This window comes from Dermochelys coriacea, chromosome 23 (genome assembly GCF_009764565.3).
Source record: "Dermochelys coriacea isolate rDerCor1 chromosome 23, rDerCor1.pri.v4, whole genome shotgun sequence".
NCBI lineage: Eukaryota > Metazoa > Chordata > Testudines > Dermochelyidae > Dermochelys > Dermochelys coriacea.
This window is the reverse complement of record NC_050090.1, coordinates 9,016,684-9,031,834: the sequence shown is the minus strand read 5'-3', so window position 1 is coordinate 9,031,834 and position 15,151 is coordinate 9,016,684. Positions and strand designations below refer to the sequence as shown.

The following is a 15,151-nucleotide window of genomic DNA, read 5'->3' as shown; positions in this document are numbered from 1 at the left end:
AGGAGATGCTGCCAGCTGCAGGGTGAGAGGAGGGAATGGCTGTGGGGAGACAAATGGGTTTCCCTCAGCTGTGGATGCTCCTATATGTGCCGTTCCCTTCCCCACACACCCTGCTGTGGAGCAGATTGGAGAGGGGCTGCTCAAGGACCAGCCTAGAACAGGACACCTCCTCCCAGTTCTGAACATAGGAGAAGCCCGGCCCACTGGACTCAGTGCCAGGGTCCCAGGGATGCCGATGGGCTGTGGGTCAGGGACTCAGGGTGAGATTCTCGAGAGCTCAGAACCCAACGAGGTCTCAGCGTGCTGAGCGCTGAGGGAATTAGGCCTGAACACAGTCACTCTTCTGGTTGCCAGGCATCCGGTTTTCTCTTTCAAAAAGAGACCCTGGCAGCTCCGGTCAGCACTGCCAACTGGGCCGTAAAAAGTCTGGTTGGCAGCAGGGGGATGAGGAGGGGGCCTGCAGCAGCTCTCTCTGTGGAGCTCGGGGCGGTGTAAGCCCCGGCAGGCAGGGGGTGGATCCCAGCGGAGGGGCTGGGAAAGGCATTCGGCTGCAGGCTGGGGCTGGTAGGGTTAACCCCGCTCAGCAGCCTCCGCGGTGGCCAGGGGTTCCCTGCACAGTGGTCACCGTGGCTTTTAGGAAGTGCCTTCAGCCCCCTCCCTACACGGCCCACTGCTCCCCAGTGGTTGGGAGCTGAGAGAGGAGGGGTCAGGGCAAGCCGCCTGTCCTGGGTCCCATAGCCTGCTCCCTGGGGGGCTGCTGTGCTGGGTTCGACTCGGGACCATGCGGCCAGCAGGTAAGGGGCTGTGGGCTGGTCACTCTCCAAGGATGAACGGGCTGCGTGGAAGCATGGGGCTAAAGTTGGGCTGCTCTGCTTGGGAACGAGAGTTGGGCAGCAGCTGAGTGTGGAGGCCCCAGCCAGCGGCCGGGCTGTGGGGGGGAATGAAGGAGAGGGGCTGGGGGTCACTGGAAATGGCAGGAGGAGGAGGGGGCCTGCAGCAGCTCTCTCCCTAGAGCTGTTGTGATTTGGGTTATGCTTGGAGAGCAGCGAGTCAGGGGCAGAGGTGGGGTGGGTGTGTCACTTGCGGGGAATTCTCCCCACCCCCCCACATTCCAGAGAAGAGGAAAAACTTTTGTCCTCACCAAGACAGGTGTCCAGGATTCATGGCAGTTAAAGCACCCTCTGATGCCCAGGAAATGCCAGGTCAGTGCTGGTGCGGCTGCTATTTAAGGGGCCACCTGAAATCAATGCCTCCCGGACACCCATAAACCACACCCGCCAAAGACACCCAGAGCCCGCACTCCAAGCCCACTCCCGTGCCCCAAACCCCTGCCCCAACTCAGAGCCCCCTCACACACCCATACTCCCTCCCAGAGCCTGCACCCCTCTACCACACTCTGAACCCCTTGGCCCCAACCCAGAGCCCCCTCATGCACCCCAAGCCCTTCATCTCCAGCCCCACCCCAGATCCCGCACTTCAGCTGGAGCCCTCATCCCTCCCCTCACACCGCAACCCTCTGCCCCAGCCCAGAGCTCCCTCCCGCGCTCCGAACCCCTTGGCTCCAGGCTGGAGCACCCTCCTGCACCCTGAGTCCCTGATCCCCAGCCCCACCCCAGAGTCCACAACTTCATCCGGAGCCCTTACTTCCCCACACACCCCAATCCCCTGCCCCAGCCCTGGTGAAAGTGAGCGAGGGTGGGAAAGAGCAAGCCACGGAGGAGGGGGGATGGAGTGATCGAGTGTAGGGTTGCAGGGAAGGGATGGGACAGAGGGAGGGACTTCAGGGAAGGGGCAGGGCAAGGATGTTCAGTTTTCTGAAATTAGAGAGTTGGCAACCCTAGTCATTCACCTTCCTGAGACGGTGGATACTCAGGGCTGCGGCCGGTGCTCGGGATCAGCTTCTGGCCTGGGCAAAAAACACAAACATCAGGGACGTTCAGTAGTTCAGTGGCCAGCCACGCAGAGATCATCCCAGAGACGAAGCTGCTACAAATCCCTAGATCATGTCTCTCCAATGGAGCCTCAGACACACTGGGCCAAATCCCAGCCGGGGTAAATTGGTCCCACTCTACTGGAGTCAGTGGGCCAGATCTCCAGCTGGTGCAGATTAGCCCTGCTCCATTGACATCAGTAGGCCAGATTCCCATATGATGTAATAATAATTAATAATAATAATGCACTAGCATCTGACGGTCAAATCCAAGTCAGGTCTCATTGAGCTGCTATCTTTACAGACATGATAAAAGTCAATCTCTGCCCCCAAAGATCATGACTGGATGAGACAGACAAACTGGCCAAGAGGGTGGGGTTGGAAAATGGAGTTACAAATCTAATAAGAACATACAAACAGCTAGACTTGATCAGACCAATGGTCCATCTAGCCCAGTATCTGTCTTCTGACAGGGGCCAATGCCAGGTCCTTCAGAGGGAATGAGCAGAACAGGACAATTAATGAGCGATCCATCCCCTGTCATCCTCTCCCAGCTACTGGCAGTCAGAGATTTAGAAACACTCAGATCATGGCTAATAGCCATTGATGGATCTAACCTCCAGGAACTTATCTCATACTTTTTTTCAACCCTGTTATCCTTTTGGCCTTCACAACCTCCCTGGAACAAGTTCCACAGGTTGACTAACAGGTTTCAGAGTAGCAGCCATGTTAGTCTGTATTCGCAAAAAAGAAAAGGAGTACTTGTGGCACCTCAGAGACTAACAAATTTATTTGAGCATAAGCTTTTGTGAGCTACAGCTCACTTCATCTGCTCTACGTGCCATATAATATCATGCCCTTGTGAAGGCATCACAGGCTCATATATATAATGTACGCTCAGAGCGGCCTAGTGGTTGAGACACCCATTTCCCATTAAAAATTATGGAATTTGGATCTAAATCTCTTAGACAGCTTCGAAAATTAGAGCCTATGTAACCCACACACCTTCTGGGTGTGGTGTCCTGTCTGATCTAGTTGCACTGAGACCCCTTAGAGAGAGAGATAAGATGAGTTTGTTCTACAGATTTAGCTAACAGCATGTTAGCTTTTAGCTCATGGGGTAAAGGCTCATGTACTCAGCTCCCAAGGACACCAGTTCAATCCTGCCGGCCAGCGACTGGGGTCTGTTGGCATTACATGTAAATTTACATCGATTGTAAACTCTTTGGGGTAGGAGCCATCTTTTTGTTCTGTGTTGGTATGGTCCCTAACACAATGCGGTCCTGATCTATAACAGGCACTCCTAGGTGCTACTGCAGTAGAGATTACTAATATTGCATATAAATAAATTACATTAAAAGGATGTTACTGAGATTTCAAATTCAAGAAGTGTGATGTTAGGAAATGCCAGTGTTAGGTTTGGCCACTCAGCGCTCATTATGATTGTGGGGCCAGACAGTTTAACATTCTTCTTGGGGAGCATATTAATGATAATTTGGGACTTTGTGAGAAAGTAGAAATATTGAAATTTTTACAATGCTATACGTTCTGAGTTTCCAAGGGCATTATTAGGGAGAGGGGTTCTTTAAAATTAATGGTAATTTTTTTACACTCCAATCACTGAAATCAAGGAGAGTTTTTTCCATTGACTTCAGCCGACTTCTGGTCAAACCCTCAAACTGTACTGAAGATTTTGTAATCCTCCCCTGCAACTATTCAGACTTTGTCAGATTCCTAACCGGGTGTTTCCACTGATATCTGCATTGAAACCTATTAAACATGCATTGATTGTGTCTTGATTATCAGACATTCTGGGAAGATTAATTAATCAAGTCTGCAGAAAACAAGGTCATTAGAGAGGATCACAACTTAGACAATGTTTTCAAATTTGGAAATATATGGGAAAATTTTAGCCAAATATTTCCTAATTCCTCCCTCCCCCAATTTTTCATCCACCCTTTGTTTCTCCATCTGTACAATGAGGGTACTGATACTGACCTCCAGCAGGAAGGCTATGATATTGAAAAGAAATCTGAGAATAGTCTACATCAACTGGGAGACTTTGCAAAGAGCCCCCCTAGTTAATATTATAAGACTGTTCAATTGTTTTTTAGACAGACAAGAAGGGAAAAGTGACATTTCTCACTTTAAAACATTGTTACAAAGAAGATTGTGCTTAAATTGATTATCTTTAAAATGTCACCCTTTCCACATGGTCATACCCAGTGAGGAATCTCAGCTTTGCTAGTTTGGAAGGAAAACACCCCCTAAATACTGAGACCCTGCGCCTGCTATCGCTTGTGCAATTACGTAACTTTACTCTTGTAAGTAATTCCATTGAAGATAATAGGGCTACTCACAAGTTCAGTTATGCATGTGATTAAATGTCTGCAGGACCAGGGGCTTGAGTTCTTTGTTTTCTGCATATCTGTGTGTAGGGTTAAATCTCTCTTCAACTCTAGCTGCTGTGACAGCTTTCTGTTAATCCGATAACCAGCCTGTCTCTGATAGTTTCATATTTTGCATTCCCAAAGTCACAGTTTTCAGACAATATATGCAGAGCTTTTATCAAACATTCAACATTTTCCTCTGCTTCTTGAATTCTCTGTTTGAAACGTGCTCTTTCATAAAGCACATTTCTTTGAGCTCTAAAGTACATATCAAGTATCACCTGGACCCTTTTTCAGTCTTCTCTGTGACTGTCTCCAGTAGAGTCAAATGATTTTAACATATGCTCTGCCTGTTTCCCCATAGCATAAATTAACAAAGGTACCCAGATATTTCCAGTTTCTTTGTGGAGCCTGTTTCCATTGTGAAATCTTGCACAATTCTGTTTCCAGTTTGTCCATTGAGAAGGTTTGTCACAAGTGAAGTGCCCTGGAGTTTTGAAGAGTGGCATGTTGATGAGATCCTGCAACCTATGTTGCATTGTTCCCTCTGTCTACAACCTTTGTTGCTGTTTTCCTTCTGTTTCTGTTCTAGTCTGTCTCTAGTATACATCTGACACCATGTCATGTTTGGGTACCAGATATGGACTGGCCTCAGAGCTTCCTTCTTAGCAAAGTACACACCAGATGTGTTCATCATAAGATCTTTTAATGCTCTGCCAGGCATGGCTGAGGTTAGCTTAAATAAGATGTTTTCCATACAGTGTCCGTTAGTGGCTGAACAGTATAATAGAATTCAGCAGTCCATTCCCTGATCTATGAAACCCTTTGCCTCCAGGGACCAACACCCAGGGCTCAGAGCATCCAACAGTGGCCTGGGGGTGTCTAGGGCACGGAGATGGGTCTGTTACCTGGGAAGGGAAAATGTGAGAATCATCCAGAGATAGGTTCAGGGTCTGGTTATCCCTCAATTCAATATCCTGATGCCTAACTCCCATCCACGGGCCCTCTCCAGGAGAAAAGTCAAGGAGAGCGCTTGTCCTGGTATGACAGGCCCTGCTTGGTGTTCCTTGGGGTCTCTATCCTAGTTTGTTAGTTCCCCATGTCTCCTCTGTGCTGAACGTGCTGCACGTCTCTGCAATGTCCCAGCCCCCTTGGGGGCCTTGCACTGAGGTCTCATGACACTGGGCTGCCTCTTTTCAGAGCATGGCCCCCAGAAGTTCTGGGGGGAACACAAACAGCCTTGTGTGGCCCTGCCCATGCTCCACCCCCAGACCCCTTCCTACTTCCCAGCACTGTGCTGTAGGGGGCACTTCCCCTGTGGCCAGGGCCCCAGGCTGCCGCTAATAGGGGCTGCCTGGTGCTGAAGGGGCGGGAGGGGGAGCCACCAAACACCCCCAAGGCTGGGGAAGTGCCACATCACCTGCCCAGTGCATGGTGGAGGGGAGCACACCACTCGGCATGCTGGGGGGAGCCATGCCACCCACCCGCTGGGAGCTCTGGGGCTGGGAGAGCGGAACAATGCGGCCCACCCAGGAGGTTGCTAGGATGGGTGTGGCCTCCATGTCAGGGGAGCCTCTGGGCTTTGGCGGGAGAGGCTGGGCCTCGGGCAGAAGCGGCTAGCCTTCCTGAGCCCGGGGTTCACTCGCCATCTAGGTGGGGACAGCTGCCCAGCTGGAGGCAGAGCTGCTTTGTGGAGATCCCGCTCTGAGCCTGCACACTCAAGAGCCATTTGCCTGCTCCTCTACTCCGATCAAATGTTCCCTATTCCAGTCCCAGCCATGTCTGTTTACATCTGGTTCCTCCACTATGCCCTGGTTCTTCTCCTCCTGGTGCCTTCCCTGATCATCACCTTCATCTTGGAGAGAACAAGCCATCGCTCAGCCTGAACCACAAGACTCGAGTCCCCATGGGGTATAACATGGCCCCGTCCCTTCAGCCCGCCTGCACCCCCAACCTTGTCCATCCAGCTCCCAGTTCCCCAACACAGTCCTCTCTGTGCTGCCTCCCATACACCCTCTGTGCTCTGTGCTCCTTCACACAGCCCTCCTCTCTCCATGTCTCAGTCCCTCTGAGGAATCCCATTGCTCCACCTGCCTAGAGCGAAACATGGGGATTTGCAGGGAAAATCCTTGTCTTGTTCCCCTTCCCCAGTTCTCTCTTTCTGTCAATCCTCAGACTGTGATCTCCTCAGGGATTGTCCCCTCAACAGGGTCTGGGAGGCACCTGGCACATTGTGGTCACCACCATGAATAACCAATAATAACAATGTCCCAGGTGGGCATGTGGCTGAGGGAATCCAACAAACATTTGGGGCTGAGCCCCAGGGTTCTCACTGAGATGTACGGCCCATGAGGGACATGGGGCTCACATGTAATATGCTCATTCCCTTCCCCTATGCAGAAGGGAGCAGCTGCATTTCCCAGCCTGTGCCCCATGCCAAGTGCACTGCACTGCAGGAGTGAGGTCTAGGGGTTACCCTGGAGATGGCCAGGTCTGAAGCCTTGTCTCTCTCTCAAACCCCAAGGAAAAGGATGTTTGTGGAGTCTAACACAATCAGGATTCCCCGAGCAGGGAGGAGTTTGGCCAGGCTCCACACACCACCCAGGGACAATCACTGAACAGGGTCCCATTTTATATTTTGCACAGTACGCACTGCACACACAGCTAGTGAGGCATAGGTCCTGCCCCAAAGATCTCATCATCTAGCTAGACCAGGAAGATAAAGGATGGGAGGGGAAACTGAGGCAAAGATCAATGGGGTGACTTGTCCATGGTTACCATGAAGAACCAGGATTAGAACCTAGGTCTGCTGATTCCCATGCCTGTGTCCTGTCACTAAACTTCACTGCCTCTTCCTTATGTCTATGGGCTGTCCATACCTCTGGGTGAAGGAAAAGGTAGGTCATTCTCTGGGGTCGTTCCAATGTCTACATTTCTTCTGGGCTCCGAAACAGCACATCCGCTGAGTTCCATGGAGGGGACAATGTTATCCCATAAGAAAGGGCTGCCTTGGTCCATGTCAGACAGCGACCAAACCAAGGAGGTATCTGCTTGGCTCACGTCTCATTCAGGTCTTCTCAAGACACAGTGAAAGACATTTCCCAGAAATTACCAATTGTTCATTCTCTTCCATGAATGTTGGTGTTTCCCAGCCATGCTGCTCCAGGCCTGGGCTGCTGGCTCAGCCAGGGGAGATGGGAAGAGCTGCTGGGAGAGCACCCAAGAGACAGACTGTTGCCGAATGTGGAGCTGGTTATTCAGTAGGGTCGTCCCTGGGAGCCAGCCCTGAGCCCAGGTGTCTGTGCAGTGTTAGGGGGCGGCTGCTCTGTCTGAGGAAAAAGAAAAGGAGTATTTGTGGCATCTGAGAGACTAACAAATTTATTTGAGCATAAGCTTTTGTGAGCTACAGCGATGCCTGAGAATAGTGCAGTTGTCTCAGAGTTGGTTCTGGAATCCGCTAAAGCCCAGGAAGGGAATGGTCCTAAGTTAGTGTCTGCTAGGGAGAATGGCCCTGTAACTAGGTCGCATCCAGTTAGTGTCTATGCAAAATCCCAGAGACCAGACAATTCTGTATTTTGCCTGTTGCTAGTGTGTGGCTGGGGAAGTGTGTAGCAACTCTTTCTAATTAGGGTGAGATCCTAGCCAGGGTACAAGGAGAGCATAAAGGTGATTTGATTGTGTTACCTACTGAGGGTGTGGAAACCTGTAGTAAAAAGGACAAGATTCCTGAACTTGTGTGTGGCAAAGGGAAGGAGAATGCTTCCAACATTTTATCTAGGAAGTCTATAAGTTTGCCTGAAAGGGGATTGTGTAGGAATCCACCTGATGGGCCAGAGGTAATTCTGGATGTAATGAGACCTAGAAAGAGTCTGTTGTTGCTCAGAAAAGTGTTCCTCTAGAGCAAGCTCTAGGTGAAGAGTATAAGGGCAGAATTTCTGTGAAGGCTGAATTGTTGCATAGAAAAGCCCATAAGGAAAGGAATCCTCATCGTAGTCTTTGCAAGCAGTTTACTGCAACTGAAGGGTGTGAAAGTGGTTTAATCAAGAAAGTTTCAGTTCCTAACAGCCAGAAATTTTCTGTTGTGAATGAAGCCACTGACTTTCCTGTTGAAAGATCCAGTGTGGATAGCTTTGAGAAGGTCTCAGATGGAGTGAAAGTTGTTAAGAAAGTTATACAGTCCTATAACCAAGTGGCTGTGTTTGACCAGCTTGTTGGGGAGACAACTATGAATCCGAAGAAGTGAGCTGTAGCTCACGAAAGCTTATGCTCAAATAAATTTGTTAGTCTCTAAGGTGCCACAAGTACTCCTTTTCTTTTTGCAAATACAGACTAATATGACTGCTACTCTGAAATCTGTCTAAGGAGATGCTCATGCCTGGCCCTGGAGCCTTTGCCATTGGGGACATGGGAGATGGTCCAACACTCAGTGGTTGTAAATCAAGATTGTTGTTACTAGAAGACACTCTCCATCTCCACCACAGAGATGGGCTGGATGCAGGGATCACTGCATGGGATTCTCCGGCCTGGGTGATGCAGGCGGCCAGACAGATGAACATAATGGCCCCCTCTGGCTTTAACATCCCCGGATCTGTGTAGCTCGGGCTGAGGAAACCCCCAAGCAGGGGGCCAAATTCCAAGGCACATTTTACAGAGAAAAAAATAGATGCAGGCACTGATCCCATCTCCCCGCACTGATCCCATCCCCACGACCCAGCTGCACTAGCAGCTCAGAGCAGCACATGCCACATGGCTCAGTGGGGTATATATAGATGCACAGACCCAGAGCGATGCTGTTCCGCTGATGCAGCAACCTTCTCATGGCCCATTTCCATGGACCTCTTGGTGCCAACCGGCAGGGGACATGGGGTACATGAGGGTTACAGGGATTCCTTGGGTGCAGTATCTACACATTAGTCTGCCAAAGAATGCCAAGAAAGGGGTCTAATGGAAGCCTCTGTCACACTGGTCATCACAATTATTGTGAGACGTATGTACGGATAATACAGGAGAAGTCATGTCTAAATACTAGAAAATATGTTTTAGAGGTCTGTGAGATAAGGCAGGTTACATAAATGTGATTCCCAAGCTCCTGGCAGGCAGAGGAGAAGAAATGCTTCTCTCCTACTGGCTGGTCATGTGCAAATTGAGTATTGCCCAATTACAATCTGAGCAAAATACTAACCAATATACAGAGGGGTTTCTAGGGAGAAACAAAGCCAGGGACAGCAGATTCATAACAAACATAATGATGTATTTCTTCACACAACATACAGTCAACCTGTGAAAAAGAAAAGGAGTACTTGTGGCACCTTAGAGACTAACAAATTTATTAATTTGATCTCAGACCCAACGTGGTCTCAGTGTGCTGAGCGCTGAGGGAATTAGTCCTGAACACAGTCACTCTTATGGTTGGCAGGCATCCGGTTTTCGACCGGAACGCCCAGTTGAAAAAGACCCTGGCGGATCCGGTCAGCAACGCCCACCGGGCCATTAAAAGTCTGGTTGGTGACAGGGGGATGAGGAGGGGGCCTGCAGCAACTCTCTCTGTGGAGCTCAGGGCAGTGCGAGCCCTGGCAGGCAGGGGGTGGATCCCAGCAGAGGGGCTGGGAAAGGCATTTGGCTGCAGGCTGGGGCCGGCAGGGTTAACCCTGGGCAGCAGCCAACGTGGTGGCCAGGGGTTCCCTGCACAGTGGTCACTGTGGCCTTTAGGAAGTGCCTTCAAGCCCTCCCTACCCAGCCCACTGCTCCCCAGCCACTGGGAGCTGAGAGAGGAGGTGGTCAGGGCAAGCCACCACCACCCGTCCTAGGCCCCAAAGCCTGCTCCCTGTGGGGCTGCTGTGCCGGGTTCGACTCGGGACCATGCGGCCAGCAGGTAAGGGGCTGTGGGCTGGTCAGTCTCCTCCCGGGGATGAATGGGCTGCATGGAAGCATGGGGCTAAAGTTGGGCTGCTCTGCTTGGGAACGAGTCTGAACAGAGTTGGGCAGCAGCTGAGTGTGGAGGCCCCAGACAGCGGCCGGGCTGTAGTGGGGAATGAAGGGGGCTGGGGGTCACTGCAAATGGCAGCAGGAGGATGAGGGGGCCTGCAGCAGCTCTCTCCCTAGAGCTGCTGTGATTTGCACTATGCTGGGGGACCAGCAAGCCAGGGGCAGCAGTCGGGAGGGGTGTCACTTGTGGTGAATTCTCTCCCCCCTGCATTCCAGAGAACAGGAAAAACTTTGGTCCTCCCCGAGCCATGTGTCCAGGATTCATGGCAGTTAAAGCACCCTCTGATGCCCAGGAAATGCCAGGTCAGTGCTGGTGCGGCTGCTATTTAAGGGGCCACCTGACATCAATGTCTCCTGGACCCCTCACAAACCCCTCACTAGCCAAAGCCACCCAGAGCCCGCACTCCAAGCCCCCTCCTGTGCCCCAACCCCCTGCCCCAACTCAGAGCCCCCTCACACACCCAAACTCCTTCCCAGACTCCACACCCCTCTCCCACACTCCGAACCCCTTGGCCCCAACCCAGAGCCCCCTCATGCACCCCAAGCCCTTCATCCCCAGCCCCACCCCAGATCCCGCACCTCAGCTGGAGCCCTCATCCCTCCCCCTACACTGCAACCCCCTGTCCCAGCCCAGAGCTCCCTCCCATGCTCCAAACCCCTTGGCCCCAGGCTGGAGCACCCTCTTGCACCCTGAGCTCCTCATCCTCAGCCCCACCCCAGAGCCCACACCTCCAGCTGGAGCCCTCACCCTCCCCGACAACCTCCAATCTCCTGCCCCAGCCTGGTGAAAGTGAGCGAAGGTGGGGAAGAGCGAGAGATGGAGGAGGGGGGATGGAGTGAGTGGGGGCGGGGCCGTGGGGCGGGCCTTCGGGGCAGCGGCAGGGCAAGGATGTTCAGTTTTCTGAAATTAAAGAGTTGGCAACTCTAGTCATTCACCTTCCTGAGACGGTGGATCCTCAGGGCTGGGGCCGGTGCTCGGGATCAGCTTCTGACCTCGGCAAAAAACAATATCAGGGACGTTCAGCAGTTCAGTGGCAAGCCAAGCAGAGATCATCTCAGAGATGCAGCTGCTACAAATCCCTAGACCATGTCTCTCCAAAGTAGCCTCAGACACACTGGGCCAAATCCCAGCTGGGGTAAATTGGTCCCACTCTGCTAGAGTCAATGGGCCAGATCTCCAGCTGGTGCAGATCAGCCCTGCTCCATTGACATCAGTGGGCCAGATTCCCATCTGGTGTAATCATAATTAATAATAATAATGCACTAGCACATGATGGTCAAATCCAGGTCAGGTCTCATTGAGCTGCTAGCTTTACAGACATGAGAAATGTCAATCTCTGACCCCAAACACCATGGGTGGATGAGACAGACAAAAAGGCCAAGGGGGTAGGGTTGGATAATGGAGTTACAAATTTAATAAGAAAATAAGAACAGAAAAACGGCCAGACTTGATCAGCTCAATGGTCCATCTAGCCCAGTATCTGTCTTCTGACAGGGGCCAATGCCAGGTGCTTCAGAGGGAATTAACAGAACAGGACAATTAATGAGCGATCCATCCCCTGTAATCCACTCCCAGGAACTGGCAGTCAGAGGTTTAGAAACACCCAGATCATGGCTAATAGCCATTGATGGACCTAACCTCCAGGAACTTATCTCATACTTTTTTCAAGCGATGGTCACATAAACACCACCCTATATCGGAAACCTCCTGACCGCTATTCCTCCCTACATGCCTCTAGCTTTCATCCAGATCACACCACACGATCCATTGTCTACAGCCAAGCGCTACGATATAACCTCATTTGCTCCAACCCCTCAGACAGAGACAAACACCTACAAGATCTCTATCATGCATTCTTACAACTACAATACCCACCTGCTGAAGTGAAGAAACAGATTGACAGATCCAGAAGAGTACCCAGAAGTCACCTATTACAGGACAGGCCCAACAAAGAAAATAACAGAACGCCACTAGCCATCACCTTTAGCCCCTAACTAAAACCTCTCCAACGCATCATCAAGGATCTACAACCTATCCTGAAGGATGACCCATCACTCTCACAGATCTTGGGAGACAGGCCAGTCCTTCCTTACAGATAGCCCCGCAATCTGAAGCAAATACTCACCAGCAACCACACACCGCACAACAGAACCACTAACCCAGGAACCTATCCTTGCAACAAAGCCCGTTGCCAACTCTGTCCCACACATCTATTCAGGGGACATCATCATAGGGCCTGATCACATCAGCCACACTATCAGAGTCTCGTTCACCTGCGCATCTACCAATTCGATATATGCCATCATGTGCCAGCAATGCCCCTCTGCCATGTACATTGGTCAAACTGGACTCCAGCGAGAGACTGCTGAATTGGAATTAATTTGCAAACTGGATACAATTAACTTAGGCTTGAATAGAGACTGGGAGTGGATGAGTCATTACACAAAGTAAAACTATTTTCCCATGTTATTTCTCCCCACCGCCACACCCCCCACTGTTCCTCAGATGTTCTTGTTAACTGCTGGAAATGGCCCACCTTGCTTGTCACCATGAAAGGTTTTCCTCCTTCCCCCCGCCCTCTCCTGTTGGTGATGGCTCATCTTAAGTGATCACTCTCCTTACAGTGTGTATGATAAAACTCATTGTTTCATGTTCTCTGTGTGTGTATATAAATCTCCCCACTGTATTTTCCACCAAATGCATCCGATGAAGTGAGCTGTAGCTCACAAAAGCTTATGCTCAAATAAATTTGTTAGTCTCTAAGGTGCCACAAGTACTCCTTTTCTTTTTGTGAATACAGACTAACACGGTTACTACTCTGAAACATTTTTTCAACCCAGTTATCCTTTTGGCCTTCACATCATACCTGGAACAAATTCCACAGGTTGACTGTATGTTGTGTGAAGAAATGTATCAGTTTGTTTGTTTTAAATCTGCTGTCTATTAATTTTGTCTTGTGACCCCTGGTTCTTCTGTTATGTGAAGGGATAATAACACTTCCTTACTCACTTTCCTCACACCATTCGTGAGTTTATAGACCTTCTAACACATTGATGAGGCACGATTTCCCTTTACAAAAGCTGTGTTGACTCTCCCCAACACATTGTGTTCATAGATGTGTCTGATAATTTTGTTTTTTAAAATAGTTTCACCAATTAGCCTAGTACTGAAGTTAGTCTTACCACCTTGTAATTGCCAGGATTGCCTTGGAGCCTTTTTAAAAAAATCAGCATTATGTTAGCTACCCTCCAGTCATCTGGTCCAGAGGCTGATTTAAGCAATAGGTTACATATCACAGTTAGTAATTCTGCAGTTTCATATTTGAGTTCCTTCAGAACACTTGGGTGAATACCATCTGGTCCTGGGGACTTATTACTGTTTAATTTATCTATTTTATCCAAAGCCTCATCTATTGACACCTCGATCTGGGACAGACCCTCCGATTTAATACGTTCTGCACAATCCCAATTCACTTCGGCAGTGATCACAGCTCACTACCTGCGTCATTACTAGGTTCCCATGGCAGAAGCCCACACAATTCTAAAATGCCTGATCACCAGCCAGCTGTTCCCTTCTCCCTCCTCACATTGTGTTGGGGTCCAACAACTCACCTGGTACATTCAATGTCTGGGGGAGACTGAGACGAGAATTTTTCACCTGGTTCTGGTCGTTCCTGTACTGGTACATACATCTAAACTGGTCTGAGCTCCACACAGAGATGTCATGTCGATACAGTGACTGGCCTGGTATGGCCTTTTGGCTTGATATTTCTTTACCATCCTGACAGAAAATAGCTAAAGCAGCTAAACTGTTGAGACGAAGGTGACTCTGAACCGAAACAGAGTTCCCAACCTGAGCTGAAGAGGTGCTCAGGGACAATTTAGGAGAAGGGAAATCACCTGCAACAAGAAAGAGAGACTAAGGGTGCATCTACATGGCAAAAACCCAACGTGACAGCAAGTCTCAGAGTACAGGACAACTGACTCAGAATCATAGAGTCATATAAGGGGGCTAAAATTGAAGTGTAGACACTCCCGCTGTACTGTGGACACAGGCTAGCACCACTTGAGTACCACTAGTACCACTAGTCCTCCAGTACCTTCCCACAGTTCCCCTAGTGTGCCCAGAAAGGACAGACTGGCAAAGAATTCATAGAGCAGCTCAGTTTCCTGCAGCTCTCAGAGCTGTGAGCCATGCCCCAAGAAGCTGTACGTAGCCCCACAATCGAGGGAGCGCAGAATCAGTGTGGGCACAGCAGTGTGCCTGTTCTTGCACGAGCTCGGCTAACTCGAGAGGAGTCACTGAGTGCAGATAACTCGAGTTAGCTCTGCAGTGAAGGCAGAGCCTGGCAGGAAATTAAGCATTAGTGATGGATTAGTGAGAAGTGCGCTTGGCTGATTGAAAGAGCTGTTTCTCTTCACGTTGGAATAAAAATAAATACAAGGCAACACAGTAGATTTAAAACAAATTCATTCTAGTTCAGTGCCCTGGTCACATCAATACACTCTTCTATTAGCACCAAGTCTGCTAAGATTTACATATGGAAAGTTTGTTAAATATGGGCCAGATCCCTGGCTTATGTAAATCAGCCCTGCTCCATTAGAGTCAACAGAGGTATGCTGGTTTATGCCTGCTGAGGATTTGGCCAAGATGTTTCATTTCCAGTAACGTTTATAGTCTGTCACTGTGGGAAGTTCCATTTACAGTGTGATTACCAGGATTTCAGGCAGGAATCGTGCAAGAGGCATTCCCCACTCATCCCCCTCCTACACCCCTGCAGCAGCCCTCCCATTGCCCTTGCCTGGGGATTTCGCTCCTTTCTATGTCTCCCCTTCTTCCATGTCA

The 15,151-nt window shown here is 50.1% G+C and overlaps 1 long non-coding RNA gene across 1 annotated transcript; it reads right to left on the bottom strand.

The window, feature by feature from the left end:
- LOC122457270 lies at positions 1 to 14,074 on the bottom strand. Its single transcript, XR_006276740.1, has 3 exons — positions 13,918 to 14,074; positions 1,850 to 1,906; positions 1 to 39 (listed from the first exon to the last, which is right to left on the bottom strand). It is a non-coding gene; the product is annotated as an uncharacterized LOC122457270 (long non-coding RNA).
- Between the last annotated feature and the right edge of the window lie 1,077 nt (positions 14,075 to 15,151).